Below are 17,104 nucleotides of genomic sequence, written 5' to 3'. Positions count from 1 at the left end.
AACCTAGCTAGCTACGACTACGGTCACGTAATTATTCGAAAGGCCGACCGTTTGTTCCTTCTACGCTTACGTGAGTTCGAGAGAGACCGGTCTGGTACGATGTGTACGGTAGAATAACAACGCTGGTCTCCGTAACCGGTACTTACAGTGAAGCGGGCGTTACCATGAGCGTCCATGAGTATTGCAATGTTCTTCATTAGTATAGTTTGCTACAATACGAAGAATTTTCTTGTTGAACATCAGACTGATAATAATCGGTGAATAAATAAAAGACGTTAAAAGTATAATTAATTTTTTTTCTTTTTTTATTCAATCAACTTTAATCAATTCATTCTCAAGTTTATTTTTTTGTTTTGTTTTAGAAATTGCTCATTAAAATAATATCTTGGTGACGTATAGTGTTACGTGTATTCCAGCGATCAATCATTCATTTAAAACGTTCACTTATTCAAGGCCAAACCTCTGGTTGGTATACCTTTAAAACGTGTATCGGTATATATTTAAAAATCTTATCTCTCACGTGTTTGCTCGCGTAATCATTAGAACCGAACGATTCTTTGTCATGCTCCCGTGAATTCGAGAAGCTGTCTGTAACCGTTCGCGATAAAAATTACCACGACTGACCGGGGTAACCGGTTTCTACTTACCTATATATATACCTATCTATGTAAGTATGTATGCGGAGGTGGTATATACGTATATCACCTATATTTATATATAATGTGAGTGTGTATGCACATTGGTTAGAGGTTGTATTTATGGCACGAACGGTCTCTTCCATTAACGCGTACGCCAAGACCAGGCAAACTAGAAAAATTCAACTCTCCAGCATTTGCAGACGTAAAGGACGTATAAATGATAACTTCCACCAAGTAGAGAAATATCGTTTTACGTTATTTTATTCCTCTCGAAGCGTTACAAGTAGGACGCTCGCGTTCGATCGAATTGGAACTCTCGGTGATCTCGAGACGAAGGCTTCGAAAGAGAGTAGACGGAAAAAGGGAGTTTCAATTTTCGCGATATAAAATTTACAAAGTGGGTCGTCATTTTTTGTCTCGCTTATATTCCAAGGCGAATGTATCTGTCTCTCTCTCTCTCGCTCTCTCTCTCTCTCTTTCCCATTCTTCTCTCTGTCTCTCTTTTTCTTTTTCTCTCTTTCTCTGTTCCTTTCTACCAAGAGACTGGAAGATCTCTCATGACACTTGGGTCGTAACGGTGCTACAGATGCCATTCTAGCTTTGAAACAATGCAGTTCCAGCTCTTTCTTTCTCTCTCTTTCTCTCTCTCTCTCTCTTTCTCTCTCTCTCTCTTTCTTTCTTTATTTCTTTCTCTTTCTCTTTCTCTCTCTTTTAAGATAAAGAAAAATTCGATCGAACTTACGCTTCCGTATCTTTCTCATCGTCGCTTTTGCACGACTCAATGGTGCGTTTCACTGAACACGCCGCCTGACTAGACTTACTTGTAAATGGCACACAATCCGTGGAGAACTACGAAAGGAGAATAGGAGAGAGCGAGAGAGAGAGAGTTAGGGTAGTCTCATAACAGAAGCAGGAAACCGTAAAGGAAGACGTTGTTGGAATTTTCAAGACTTCTCAAAGTCTAACTTTCGTCAATTCGACATCTGTATTGTAACGCTTAAAGTCACTGGAAATCTATTCTTTACTGATTTTCGATTATTTTTATTACTGATACGATATCATAAAAGCGTACTTCGTTTATTTCATTTTCATTTGTTTACCTTACCGGCTTACAAGCACGCTACAAGATCTTTTTATTATATTATTTTATTAATACACTTTCGTGACTGGTAATATAGATCTCTAAATTTAGTTTTACGTTATTTAAAAATTTTTAGATTTTTAGTAATAATTCGTAAATAATGGGTAATTATGAATACGATGTGATAAACCAATATTTAGATATATAATTTTATCCATTTAAATGAATACGATTTGACAGTCTACTTTGTAAAAATTGTGTGTGTTCAGTTCTGTTAAGAATTTTACCTGATAACGGTTATTCGCGAAAGTGTTAATTAAAGAAATGAAATTGAAAAACGACTAATTAGTAATTGTAATTTCCGCCTTATAAAAAATATAGTTTATTTATATTATTATCGTTTACATAAAGAAGTAAGTATTCTTCTCCAGCATTACGAGTCGTAGCGAAATTGAGTTGATCAAATGAGAAAGAAAAAAAGAAAGAGAGAGAGAAATAAATAAATCGACGTACGAATAGATAGATAAATATATGTTGTAAGAAGAATAAGAGGATAAAATGCGATGAGGGGAAGAAGGAAGTCGACTGAAAGAAAAGTATAAAGTGAGAAAGAAAAAGAAAAAGAGAATTTCGAAATTCGAAATTCGAAAAGAAGGGTGAAATAGATTTTTCATTTGTGTATGTTAGGTGTTTTACGTTTTGCGCGTATATGTGTATATGTTGCCACATGTTCACCGTGGAAATGCATAAATGTATGCACGTATAAGAGAGAGATATAAAGCGTAAAATGAAGAAAGTAGAGAAAAATATCGCAGTCGAATGCAGGCATTGCGATTTTAACGAAAGCACCCAGATGTGTTTGGCGTTCATGGTACTACCTTGATTTACATTGAATCCTGTCTATCCTTTTCTTACTTGAAACGAGTATCGACGTGAGTACTTATATGCATAGTACGTGTACCTACCCTTATTGTTTGTTCCATTTATTTTTCTGATTTTAACTTTTCCTTCTCTTTCTTTTTATTTTTTTATTTTTTAAGTCACATGTAACGTTTCATGTTTAGAAAAAATAAAGAAAGAAAAGAAAAAATGTTTGAACTAAACGTTCGTTCCATCGAGCTTTCCATATATTTGTTCCTATCTATTATTTTTGTTCGTAAATAATATGTCTTTTTTTACTTCCTAGATCAAAATCTCAGAGTTAAAAAAAAAAAAAAAAGAAGAAAATCTTTTAATTTTTTTTTCGTAAAAAGTATGTTCGTTTTCCTTTCTATGTTTTACCTTTTGTCTGTTCGTCGACGCGTAGAATCGACCGGTTTATCCTACGAAATCGGATTACTTTGCTATATTTTGACGTTCGTTGGTTGAGTTTGAAGCGTCGATTACTCGTTAGACGTTGCTAAATGCTCCGTGAAATTTTCCGCTTACCTTTGATATTGGACGTAACTCGTTGTACTTCGCTAACTCCTCGGATAAAGTATTTTCTCTTGGGAGTAGAAAAGCGAGGAGAAAGACAGAGAGAGAGAGAGAGAGAGAGAGAGAAAGAGAAAGATATTGTCCGGATTAACGATATATTTACTAGTACTTACTCGTATTTAATTCGATCAATTGCAACCGAACGAAAATCCTGTTATATTTATATTACTCCTTTATTTTTCTTATCTTTGACTTTATGTACGTACACCACGTCCATTTTCGATTAATTCGATTAAATTCATCAAATTAGATCTTGATGTCTCGGTCTCATTTTTAACTGACCCCAGGACACATGTTCTTTGTCTTTTAATCTTACTTACTTGTCTTTTTTCCTTGTTTCATCTTTCGTCGAAAGACAAATGATAAGGAGATAAAGATAATGAGAAAGAATTGAAGATCGTATACTAAGGTTGAACGTGAACAACGAACAACACGTTTTGTTTTGCGAGCTCAACGAGTTGAGTCAGGGATATGTGAGAACATTCATTATATGATATATATATTCGGTAATCTTTTTTGGAACGTATATTTCAACGATTTACGTGGGGGAATTTAGTTTTGTATTTATCAACTGATGGAAAAAGAGAGCTCGTTAAGTTATTGAACGAGTAGTAGTAATTCGTTTTGCACGGTAAGAAAAGTTTGTTTCGTTGGGATTTCCATCAAGGTTTTCCATTGAAATGTATGAGGCTGTTTGTATACGCGGCCAAAGTTCCAACATGGCGAGGACGCGAGCCTTGAGCGAGATATCTTCCTTTCTTTTCTTTTCCTCTCTCTCTCTCTCTCTCTCTCTTTTTCGCTCTCTCTTTATGGATAATTCATAAGCCAACTTCGCTTTTCCTACGTTCGGGATGAATGCGATTTCGTTTTCTTAACTTGTTGGGATCAGTTTTCTGTCTCTTTAAACGGAACTTTAAATGGCTATTAGAATTAGATTTATCAAAGATTTGTTGGCTATGATGAAAGCTAGCACACCCCGAGTATATGTCAAGAAAAAATAAAATAAAAGAATAAAATAATAGTTGGGCAGACAGAGTGAGTGAGTGAATGAGTGAGTGAATGAGAGAGAGAGAGAGAGAGAGAGAGAGAGAGAGAGAATGAGAATTAGAATAAAGATAAAATTCGTGATTCCTGTTGGAAGCACCGGTGTGTTTCTGATATGATGGATGGAAAAATGATATTTTCTGTAGCAAGTATGGAATTGTATTTTATAAGGCCGACGTTAGCGCAAATCCGGCTTTTCCTAGACGCGTTAAACGATCCTTACTTTCGTGATTTGTCTGCGGCCAAGGCAACGACTCGGAACGGAATAAGAAAAATATTACACCGTACGAACATTTCATAACGAACAAGTAATAATTCATCTTTCCTTTAAAAACGATATTCAACGATTTATCTTAATGCGTATTTTATCATCGATAAAATATATATATTTTACGTATCTTTTAATATGTAAATTGGAATATTTGTATTATCATATATAAATGAATATTTTTCTACCGCAAAATTTCATGCCAAAATGGGATACGCTTTGTCCAATTCGACGAACGGTTTCGCTTTTTACAAAAAAAAAAAAAAAAATTTGCATCGCTCGATAATACGTAGAAAAGCTATTTGTTTCAATGGCTTAAAAATCGTGTCGAAAGAATCGCATTTCACGATGATAATCAAACTTTCCTGTCTCATTCAAATTTTGAATTTAAATTCTAAATGGGTGTTGCATTAATATTCATGTTAATACGAATATTGTGGAAAAGGGAACAGTGAATCGTAACTTCTAGAATTTTCGTAAGATTATATCGTAATATTTCGTGTTTTTTTTTTTTTTTTTTTTTTTTTTAATTCCAATGTAAGATTATTAAAAAGAAAACAATAGTATATCGCTGTTACCACTTGAGCAATGAAGCTGCATGATACGCGATTTGTATGTGGGAAATGTAATTTATTGGGAGAATGTCGAATAGTATTGCGTCTAGGAATGGTTCCCTATTCGTAGAACCGAAGATGCCTTTGCAGCAAATACCATTCTAGTGGATGGTACTGCGAACGATGTTTCTAGGCGGACGTGGTCAATAACATTTATAGTAGATCGTTGCAACCCTTGGAAATACTTTCACAACATTCTCATCTCCCTAGCATCTCTCTGGTCTCGAAAGATTCTGCGAGTTTTATCTCGAGAAAATTGGCTCTACTGAAAATTGGTTGAGCTTAGTTTCCTTCTAGTAGTCGTTCGCAATTTTCGATCTCGATCTTTGATTTGGTTTATCCAGGAAAAACGCGAATGAATAGTTATTTTTATCGATGTCTACGTAAAATTTATATTATATATTGTTCTTTTTTTTCTATTGCATAAAATAATAACGATCGCAATTAAATATGTTTATTTTGTGTATTTGAAATAATTTTAAAAAATGTTGACAGATCAACTATAAAAAAGTGGGTGGGTTGGGTTGGGTTCAATGTAATCGATCGAAGTGATTGAAATTCAGGTAAAATGCTTTCTTAGTGAAGCTTCATCGAAAAAAGATCAAGTCGGATAAGGAATAAACGACGTTTAATTCTCCAGATTACACACGGAAACCGGATTACACGTTATTTCATGTCGTCGATAAATGATATTGATCTTATCCCAAATGATTTTATTAATGATTAGTTGTTCGACATAATATTTATTGAAATGATTATTTTAATAGGCATAAAATCATAACGGTTGAGTAATTTATTTACTTATTTACTTGTTGCACATTACACAAATGTTCAAATGAAATCTTTGTCACCATTCGATGATCATGTTCAATACATAATTTTACGTTTTTCACGTTAAAACGTCGATACAGATTCGATGTTGTTATTAAATGCGTCTGATTTTGACATGTGGCTTACCTGTGAACGATAGACGAAACTTGTTTAATATTATATTTCTGTGATCGAGCGACTCAACCATTAATGATGAGCTTGTAACAGATGTGTTATTCAATAGGATGCTATATGTTATTATGTTTCGTCAACGTTTTTACTTACTCGTTGATATTTTATTTAAGTAGATAATATTTTTTGTATTACATTTTTTATTTTTTATCCCTGCTATAAAGTATTTTTTTTTCAATTTATCACATATTTTTAAAAACATATTAAACTCTTCGTATTAAATAATAACTGTGCAAAAATTGTAGAGTTATTTGTTCGATTCTAAAAATAGTTATCCAATTTGTGTAACTGTGACTGTGTATCAGATATTGCAACAAACATCACTCACACGTTTCACACACGCTCACACGTGAGTATATAATATACTTGCACTCACGTACGCATGTATGCACGTACGCCCCTATGCACGCACGCACGCGATGTTTATCTTTCTTTTTTTTATGATTACACATTTTCTTATCCATCTTCCTTGTAAGCAGATTTAAGGTTTCCCTTGTCTTACCATTTCTCAAAATTCACGATCCGTGCTTTTATTTGAAACACGTAGCACTTCGGTATTTTTCACCAGCAATACATAGTGTGTACTTCGAATGTTATTCCTATTTACGGTTAGCTAACATCGAAAGACGGAACTTATTTGTATTCGTTCGCTTTTTATTCATGAGAAATTGTCGGGTGGTAATACTAACGCATGTTTTAACGATATCGATTATTACTATTTAACATATTGATCGTCGAGTAAACATTATGTCATAGTTATAACGATTAAATGTCTTTTCGTTATATTATATATAATATTATTCAAAACGAGGATAGAGAAGAATTTCTTTTTTTTTTGGTTTTTTTTTATAATTGATTACTATTTTATAAATAAATACCCAAAATAAATATATATATTCTCATTAATGTTTCTCGGTAAATGATGATATATATTTTCAATTTCAATAAATCTAGATGATCCATATTGAATTAATGAATTTATATTACCTACCTGGAAGTAAAATTTTATTTTGTTTAAAGTTATCGACGATTGATCGATGGAACGAGAAAATACAAAAATGAAGAAAATAAAAAAAATAAAAATTCAACTAACGATGCATATAGCAATTAACGATACGAATATTTCTTGGTTAAATAAAAAGTTTCACAATTATAAACAAACACTCTAGGAAATAATCGCAGGTAAATTAAAGATGGTTAGTCGTTTCAAAGTCCATTGTAGAATGGCGGAGTACAAGGCTAATGACGTCTAAATACAACGCCAGAAGATTTTGACGTAGTTTCACGCTAAAAGTTCTTTCCATTTCGTTCGTTTCTCTCTTTTTCGTCTCCGTCGTTGTTTCAAGCTTTATTTCCGACTAACAATTGACTAAAATTTGCCCGTTGTCTTTGCTGAAAAAACACCCACTGATTATTACCCTGTTTTGTTTAAAATTATATTACTTATAATACTATCATTATTAATTAGTTATTCAAATAATACCTTTTATTTTCTTTTTTTACTCAATTAATTTTCTCAAACGTTCATACGTTATCTTATCTTTTTATTAAAATATTAGTAATATTGGTTATATGTATTTTTAAAAAAAAAAAGAAGAAAAATTCATTTAATTTAGAAAATCTGATAAGATATATATAAAATAAAAAAAAATACTTCAGCACATCTGAAAAGATATGTTTAAAAGAAAAAAAAATAATCGCGTTATGTTCTTAAAAAAATAATTGCGTTATGTTCTTGAAAAAATAATCGTGAAAAATCTATGAAAAAATGTAAAAACTTCATTAGATCTTAACTTTCTACCCTGAGACGATTAAATCCTTGTTTTCTTCTTTCTCTGTCTTGTTCACCTTTTTTGCAACCTCGATTATAAAAAGCGCTTTATAAACAAAATGTAAAAGATATAATATTGCAAACGAAAGAACGAAACTCAAAGCGACAACGAGATCGCCATTATCACAAGGGTTCAAGATAAAAGTGAAAGAGAGAAATGCTGCGACTGAGAAAAAGCATAAATAGTTAACATCGGTAACAAATGAAAGAGATAGAGAGGACTATCGTTTTACAAACCATGTCCCGATATCAAAAAACAGGCAAGAAGTACAATCAATAGAGATTTGACTTTTTATTGTAAGAGGTAATGAAAAAATTCAAAAAATAGATACAAAGTATCGTTTGCAATAATTTGATTTTTATCTTTTAGATATAATCGAACTTGTATGCAAAATCGAAGAGAAAGGAAAAAAAAGTTATGTTTCTTTACTTTTCCTTCCTGGAGGCCTAAGATCTATGAATAGCCAAGAGCAGTTTCGTTCGTAAACTCGATCCTCTCGAACCTACATATATTCATTAAGGATACGAAACCGTAAATGCATTTATTCATAAAGAGAACATGTAGAGACGTAAGTGTGACCACGGGTTTATCCTTCCCTCTTTTTCTTTATCTCTTTTACCATTTTCTCTCTTTACCGTTTCCCTTGGCATTTTCTTTGAATCTTTCTGCAGTTTCAAAGCGTTGAAATAAAACAAAAAAATAAAAAATTTCGAAGAAACCTGAAGAGAGTTAAAAGGAACTATATACAAGTTCGTAAAAGAAGGAAAAAAGTGAAAAAAAAAGAAAATAGATTAGATTCGAGATATTAACGTTAATGTGATTAAAAACTATTAAATTCCAAAATAATAATCGTTTTATAATTTAATTTATTATTTTGTCGAAAAAGTAAGGGATTGATGACGCGTGCGCAGAATCAAATCGAAACGAATCAGTATCATTGATTTAGAATAACGAAAAATGTTCATTTATGTTAGGTCGAGGTCGAAGAGATGAAGAATTTCTTTTTGAGAAACGAGTAATGGCACTAGGGTGTTATTGTCGGCAAACTTCTTTATGCGGGTTCGTGCCCCATCATAATGAGACGCTCTTCCAGGACATTTTATTAATGGAACTGGCCGAAGGTTACGTTTCATCATTAATATTCACCAATGTGGCGATTTCTACAGTGAACTAGGACTTTAATAGGCGTCCAAAGTACGTCTTCTACTCTTGGCAATTAGGTCGTAGTACGCATAATAGATGTGCCCGCATAAAATCATTTTGAATAAATTTCTGAAAACCTCTCTTATCCTATCCTTTTATTCTACCCATTTTAAGATTCCATATGTATTAACCTAATTAACGAAATGAATATTTTTTCCATTTACATTATTGTCGTTTATTTCGTTAAATAATCGATATTATAACGTCACGAAATGTTGTATCTCGTGAAACTGATTTTTCATTACTTTACAATACAATTCGTAAAGAAAAATGTACTCTTACGTGTATATATATATACAGGTGTATAAGGTATCGATTTACTGCATGAGAACAAACACGTGTGCGAAAAGTAAGAAGAAGAAGAAATAGAAGAAGAGAGAGAAAGAAAGATTGAATTAAAAAAAATGAGAGAGATTGTGACAAAGATAAAGTTTATTCTTTTAAGTGGATAAGGATTGTTATTAATGAAACGATAACGCACAGCTCGGCATCCGTTGTATTAAAAAAAATGATTATCCATGGTGTATTTTCCAATAATTGAAAAATATTGGAAAGAGGTTTTGTCCTCTTATAACGTTTAAGGGCAACGTGCCAATTAAACGTCGACAGCTTGTTGTGTAAAGAACACTGTGTTTGACAAGTACAAAGAGGTAGCGGTCATTGTCCGAACGTCGACGCGTTTTAAATAAATTCTGTTTGATGTTCGATCATAATATATCTTTTGTAATACTTTTAATCCTAAATTATAATAAAAAGCATGGATATATATATATATATATGGATTTTTAAAGGATAATTAATTATTTTTGTTTTTACGAAAAGATATTTGTTTCTTCGGTTCTTTCTAATGTTCATCTTTTATTCGAACAACGCAGTACGTTTGAGTTTTAATGAAAAATTCATTGACACGATATTTTCAAAGCTCATTCTGTCTGTCTGTCTGTCTGTCTGTCTGTCTGTCTGTCTGTCTCTCTCTCTCTCTCTCTCTCTCTCTCTCTCTCTTGCCTTCGTTCGATTAGTTCCGTGATGAACGCTAACACCAATAATCGTTTTTCTGACCCAAGTCACGTATTATCACTAGCGATGACTTCCAGCACATTTTTTTACGTTTCCCTTCGATTATTCTTGTTGAGAGAGACCATCATTCATGCTGCCGTCGATCACAGTTCGCCGCCAATCTTTCTGGCTTCATTCATATAACCCCTTCTCGTCGTAGATAATACGCGCAGATCTCTTTCCTGCGTATCATCGTAAATTCCGAGAACGGAAGTGACTCACGCGATAAACCGTCTACGCGCGAAATCAAAAAGAACACAAAAATCTCAAGAAAGATTATGGGAAATCTAAACAAACGTTTAAGTTTCATATATATTTCCTTACAAATGTTGCTAATTATTTTTCTATTACATTTTTATAAGCATAACGACTAATCCAACTAATCAATTTTCGAATATATCGCATAATTCATATTATCTCGTCATATAAATATCTCAATAATTACACTAAATAATGTATAATTCGTAAAAATTGTATTTTTCTTATAAATTTATTATTTAATTTTATTATTTAATTTTATTATAACACTTCCATTCCTATACAACAATTAGACAAACTAAACAACTTCTATTATTTCGTAATATGAATTTCTCTATTTAATTACATTAAATAATATATAATCTGTTTTAATACCGTTAAAGTTTATCAGAGACTCGTACTAACATGATAAATCGTATTTGATGTTTCAGGTAAGCTCCGTCGTGAAAGAGAAACATGGTCAAATCCTTATCCACGCAGTACGACACCTAAATCTCTACCATAGGTATGAACATTTATGTTATATTTTTAGTAGGAACATCGATTAGATACAGGAGAGTGGACTTCAGAAAGGCGCGTACAGGGGAACGAAGAGGAAAAAGGAAAGAGACAGAGACACACACACAAAGTGTGCGTGCTTGTGTGTGAGAGAGAGAGAGATACATGACCGTAATACGTTGAAAGCGCGTCAAAATCGATGAACGGTCACTCCAAATCCTTGTCAATCTTGGTCCGATATTGGCTTGTGTCACTCTTCTCTCTCTCTCTCTCTCTCTCCCTCTCTCTCTCTCCCTCTCTCTCTCTGTCCCTCTCTCTCTCTCTCTCTTTCTCTCTGATCGTGAACATTGGTAGCCCTGATCAACGTGTGCAGTGCAGCAATGTCTACGATAGGGAGAACTCCGTTCGATGGTCCAGTACAGCATACACAATATATCTCTGCTTCGTTGACCGAACGTTCGATCTCTTTCGAACTATCTATTCTCTTTCGAGTTAACTATATCAAACATTTTTTGACTTTATTCATTCATTAAGCATATTTACCATATCTTTTTATAATTGTTTTGATAGAACGTGCATCGACTAATTTATCAAAATTAGAATGTTAACTATTTGAATGTATATTTTATATCGGATTATATTCATGAGATAAATTTGTTTTATTAAATTTCTTGATTATATTTATAGGAGAAAAAAATATTTCAAACAAATCTAAACAGCTAAGTTGTTCATTCATTTTTATAATAAATACTTTTACTTATCGTTTGTAATAGTACCGTATGTATTTGCTTATATTCTATTTACCGTGTCATATAAACGTTCTATTTTATCTACTTCCTGTTTTTTTTTATTAAAATAGAATGCATACAGGATTGTGTATAATTGAGTCTATCTTTAAACGATTAAGTCATTCGTGAACAGTTTGAAAAGACTAACTTGTGTTTTACTTATTGTTAGTTTGATTTCTTCCTTATTATTATTTTTCTAACGGTTTTGATAGTAGGTAAGTAAAATAGAAATTTATGGGTACGTACGCCTTCAGGAACTCGAGGATGACGTTTCCGGACTTTGTTGTTAAACGTCTTTGCCTTTTCACATACAACACGATTATTACGTTTCTCGCGTCCGACATTCATTCATCTTAACGTCTTCGTGCCTGTACGTACAATGGTGCAGAAAAATGTTTCTTCTTCATCGAGAAAACGTTCCTATGATGACGTTTACGTTACATTATATAATTCAGTTAAGTCATAATCGAAATAGATAAAATATAAATTCACGAGAGGTGAACAGTAGGAAATTGAAATTTAATTCATCTTATACCTAGTTGAAGTATGCAATTCTTTCATATTTAAAGAGGTCAGTATAGTTATTTTTTGGTTTAGCTAGTCATTTCATGAATTCAAGAATTTCACACAAAGTAACATATATATATCACATTCAGTAAAGCGAAAAGATCGAATTTGTCGTATCTAACCCCTATTCCGTGTAAGTTTTCGTTCGGTATAGAGGTAGTTTAGTCGAACTTGAGCAAACGTTGTCCAAGATAGTTTGATCGAGTTTCGAGTCGAGTTGACGACGTTTTCTGGGTTTAAGGATTCCAGGTGTGTGTCTCTTAATGATGTAAATGTCATCCATGACTTTGATTAATTCGATTTCTATCGATGATCGATCGTCGAACGATTAAAAGAAAAAAAGAACTTGACCTCTGCCGATTGAATGGAGAGAATGAAGCACGCATACATAAAAGAATGAAGAAAAAGAGAGTGAGAGTGAGAGGGAAAAAGTAACATATCAACGTGGACGTAGAAAAAGAAGAAAAGAAAAGAAAAAAATAAAAAAAAATAAAACAGCCTCCGATATGGGGGACTGAGATGTAAGCCAGCTTCCGAGTTAGAAGAGTCACGGAGAAAAGTAAAAAATAGGGTGAAGCGTGACGAAGCGAACGAGGGTGGTTCTAACACTCGTGTAAAAGGTGGGAGTTGGGGAAGGCTAGTGAGTTTCCATGTTTGATGAACTTTTTACTTCGTATCTGTGAGATTCGAACCTAGAAATAATCTCTGTTCTTTATTCTCGATCTTGCATTATGCAAGGCTCACTTTGCTATTTGCATGATAAAAGTTGAAACGAGCTGCAAAGCTTTCCTTCGAACGTTAACAGAAGAAGAGAAGGGCTCTATAGAGAAGGATCTTCTCTTTGCTCTTGAATATAATCTTATAAAGTAATAAAATGTCTAAGAAGACTCGCTGCTGATAAGATACTGCATTTACAATAATTGTCAAACTAAACTTTCATAAATTACATTTTCTTTTAATCCACTATTTCTATTACTACTACTACTACTACTACCTAGAATTTATTTTCTTTCGTTAATTTTTTGCAGATATTTTCAATTAATCAGTCGGTATTGTGTAAAGACAAGGGGGAGAAAGTACATAAAATCCGTACAACTGATAATGGATATAGGAACGTATTTTGTGTGATTTGAATTACATACAACTGATGATGATATATATAAAGGAATATGAAAAGTTTAAAAAATGAGGTCATTGCGTACACGCGACAAATTAAATTCATCTTTCCCGTTCATCTTTTGTTCTTTAGCGATTCATATTAAAAAAAAAAAAGCTATTCTGATAGTACATAACTCTGTTCTTTCGTAGTTGATGATAAAATGTCAAAGCTTTTTTTCCTCCTCCCTATGTACGTTTCTACCTCCCCCTTCTCTTATTGCTATTATATACCATACGTGAGAGAGTTTCTGAATTTTAATTATCTCACGCGTGTCTCCCCCGACGAAGTAATTTCTCGCGTATTAACGTGATCAAAGCGGACTCTCGGTGATATCTCAAAAAAAAAAGAAAAAATATAAAAAAAAAGAGAAAAAAGAGCACTTTTACGTCATACTTTAGGGTTTTTGTCTGTTCTTTATTCCTTCTTTCTTTCCTTTCTTCCTTTTTGTTTAACTCTTTTTTTTCTTTTCCTCTTTGTTTCAGCAACCCCCGATCGCTCCCTTTCCCCTTCTCTCCTGACTTTTCTTTTTTCGTTTTAGTTACTAAAAAACGATCCTGACAAGAAAACCTATCTGCCGCGTCGTCGTGAATTCGCGTGTATAAGAATACACCTTTAATCTTTTCCAACGAACTTCGTTTGATTTTCATTTTTTCTCATTTTTTTATTTATTTATTTTTTTTTTCACCATTACGATCACGCAACCGAGCGAGGTCACGTACCGTTGAACTTAACCTTCCTAGATAGATCCGAAACCACGCGAATTAGTTTTATTTTTTTAAGAAATATTCGTGTAACCAGAAAAGACATTTCTACAACAGATCTCTATCTGATTTGTAGTTGATAATGATGCATTTGAAAATTGTATGTTTTTTTTTACCTGCACAACGAATAATGATTTTCCTTTTTTCTTGAAAATCTTTTATACGAGAGATACTAATTTATTTTTATTTCAAACAAAAAATTCTCTTTACGTACCTGAAAGCAAAGTTTATTTAACATGAACAAAATGTTGAAGTATCATTTTTACGATCGAATATAGGTATCATCATTCATCTTTTACTTTTATATTCTTTTTTTTCGTTATCATTTAAAGTTTAAAAAGACAGGAACATAAAGAGAAAGGGAAAGAGAACAAGAATGATAAAGTTAAAGTTAAGGAAAGAAAGAAAGAAAGAAAGAAAGAAAGAAAGAAAGAAAGAAAGAAAGAAAGAAAGAAAGAAAGAAAGAAAGAAAGAAAGAAAGAAAGAAAGAAAGAGAGGAACGCGCTAATGTGTAAAATTTTGTAAAAAAAAAAAAAAAGACAGAAAGTAAAAGAAAAGTTTTTTCTTTTAATAAACGTACGAACTTTTTCCATTATCTACATTGTGTGTCATGCTAGCGAGTCATTTAGATGTTCTCTCTTCTTTATTTCTTCATTTTCTTTTATCTTCTTATTTTTTTTAGTAATAATTATTTTTAACTACACACACACACACACACACACATATATATATATATATATATATATATATATATATATATATATATATATATTATGCACCAAGATAGCAGGCAGATTTGTTAGCTAACACAAGCAATCCCTGTGAGGTGAATTATGCAACGTTTACTTCCGTGTTTACGTGTACTAGCTAGGGTCTACTATGGTCGCGGACTGAAACATGCACCTACTAACGGACCATCGGATTAAACAAATCGTCCTCCTTCACTTTGCTATTCTAGTGACAACAGTGTGAATAATTACTCGATCGCAAATCATCGCTTAACCGAGTTTCTTCATTGTATTTCTTAGATTTAATTATAATTCATCAAAATCTTAATTGTGAGGGATTATTGTTACATTCCGATTATATCCCATTTATGTATTTTTTAGATTTAACCCCTTGACCTATTACCACGAGTCAGACTCGTGATAAAAAATTTGTGCCATAAGCGAACACAACGAGTCTGACTCGTGGTAAAGAATATGTGTTTTAAAAGAGCGGGTACGCAACAGAACAGTTGAATAACATAGCGCGCGACCAATTTTCTTGTTTCTTGGCAAGCAAAATTGTCAGATATCGCGTAGGTCAAGAGGTTAATTATATTTCATCAAGATCTTAATCGATTATTGTTGTATTCAGATTATATCACATTTATCTTTACTCTTTGAGAAAATATTTCTTGCTTTCTCTCTTTTTTTCTTTTTCCTTTTCTTTTCTCTCGAATAATTTATTTGTATAGAAAAAATTCATTAAAAAAATATACGTAGTGACAAGCGTAACGTAGATAATATAAGTGGAGAAGTCAATCAGTAGACAATAGTCATCAGGTTCGTAGCGAAGGAAATAGAAACGAGAAAATAAAAGTGTTACAATAACTTATGCTCTACATTCATTTTTTGCGGTAAATGTATACGTGGTACTCGAATTGACGAGGTGATTTGTAGAAAAATATATAACATAGTAGAACATCTCGTTAAAAATTTATTTTATTTTATTTTTCTTATATAGTCTACTCTCTAGATTTACTAGTACATTTGATTCGTACATTATTTTGATAGTAGGAAATAAAATGTAAAAATAGAAAAGAAATAAAATTTTGGAGGATCTTGAATGAAAAAAAAATAATAAAAAAGAAATAAAAATAAAACAATCGTTGGAAAAAATTTCATTTTTTTTTCTTTTTTTCATCGGAAGAAGAAATTACGAAACAGTTAAATTATTTTATATAATACGAAGAGAAATATACGTAGAAATAATAGTAGATTTCAAAGAAAAATCAAATTTCAATCTCATACTTTAACTATTCGTATTTAGTGAGTTCATATTTTATGAAGTTATGTTATAAAACGACTAGCCCAAAGATTATAATAAAAATTCTTTATATATATATGCTTTCTTTAAAACGTTCAACTATATATCGCGTATGACTTAAGTTTTTAATGAATTAACTAAATCATGTACTTTAACGCTAACATGTACGTATTTCTCTACCTTTTATTTTTTTCTTCACTCCTGGCGGAAAGTGTCAACTTTCCTCCCGCTGTGCAAAACGAAGTTGCCGCTTTCCGCTTATGTCGAGCAGAAAAAAAGTATGCACACCATGGGCAGTAAATAAGAAAGCCTCAGAGCACATGTAATTGTTGTCCGAGGCGAAGCCGAGGTTAACAAACATGTGCTCTGAGATATTTCTTACTTTACCGCCCTAGGTATTTAATATACTATTTTCTCATGATAAATACATACATCCCTATTTCGAATGGCAACGAAGAGACGGAAATTAAAAAAAGCTTCGGTACATTAATGCTTCTTCTGCGTGCTGTACATTAACGAGATTCATAATGTCGAACGAGAACAGAGTTATAAATAAATGGTATATACTACGCCCCGAAAGTATACATTTTAATAGGATTTTCCAAACAGAGGTTCTTCTAATTGCAGGAAGTAATCGCGAGTTAGATTAAAAACTTCCTAATACGGTACGACAAACTCGTTACTTTCGTTAGTCAGTGTCAGGTTGTTAATACTTTGAGTTTCGAAAATAACTACAGTTTTCGCTAGTTTTAACGTTCAACTATTTTATTTCTATCTAAAATCAACATTTTTTTATAATAATTATCGATTCTTGTGCTACGAACTCAC

At 32.4% G+C, this 17,104-nt stretch overlaps 1 protein-coding gene across 6 annotated transcripts in view; it reads left to right on the top strand.

The window, feature by feature from the left end:
• The window catches only part of LOC107070354 (furin-like protease 1), a 239,171-nt gene that overhangs the window by 36,856 nt on the left and 185,211 nt on the right, over positions 1-17,104 (top strand). The window contains exon 2 of one of the 6 annotated variants that reach the window (XM_089170234.1): positions 10,904-10,977. The exons of the other annotated variants lie outside the window; for them this stretch is intronic. The gene's annotated coding sequence lies outside the window, so the exon portion shown is untranslated. The remainder of the gene's footprint in view (positions 1-10,903; positions 10,978-17,104) is intronic. 6 annotated transcript variants of the gene reach the window in all.

Source organism: Polistes dominula, unplaced genomic scaffold (genome assembly GCF_049000335.1).
Source record: "Polistes dominula isolate Pdom_NZ unplaced genomic scaffold, Pdom_raw_medaka contig_15, whole genome shotgun sequence".
Lineage (NCBI taxonomy): Eukaryota > Metazoa > Arthropoda > Insecta > Hymenoptera > Vespidae > Polistes > Polistes dominula.
The sequence above is the reverse complement of the archived record's forward strand: the minus strand, read 5'-3'. Positions and strand labels throughout refer to the sequence as shown.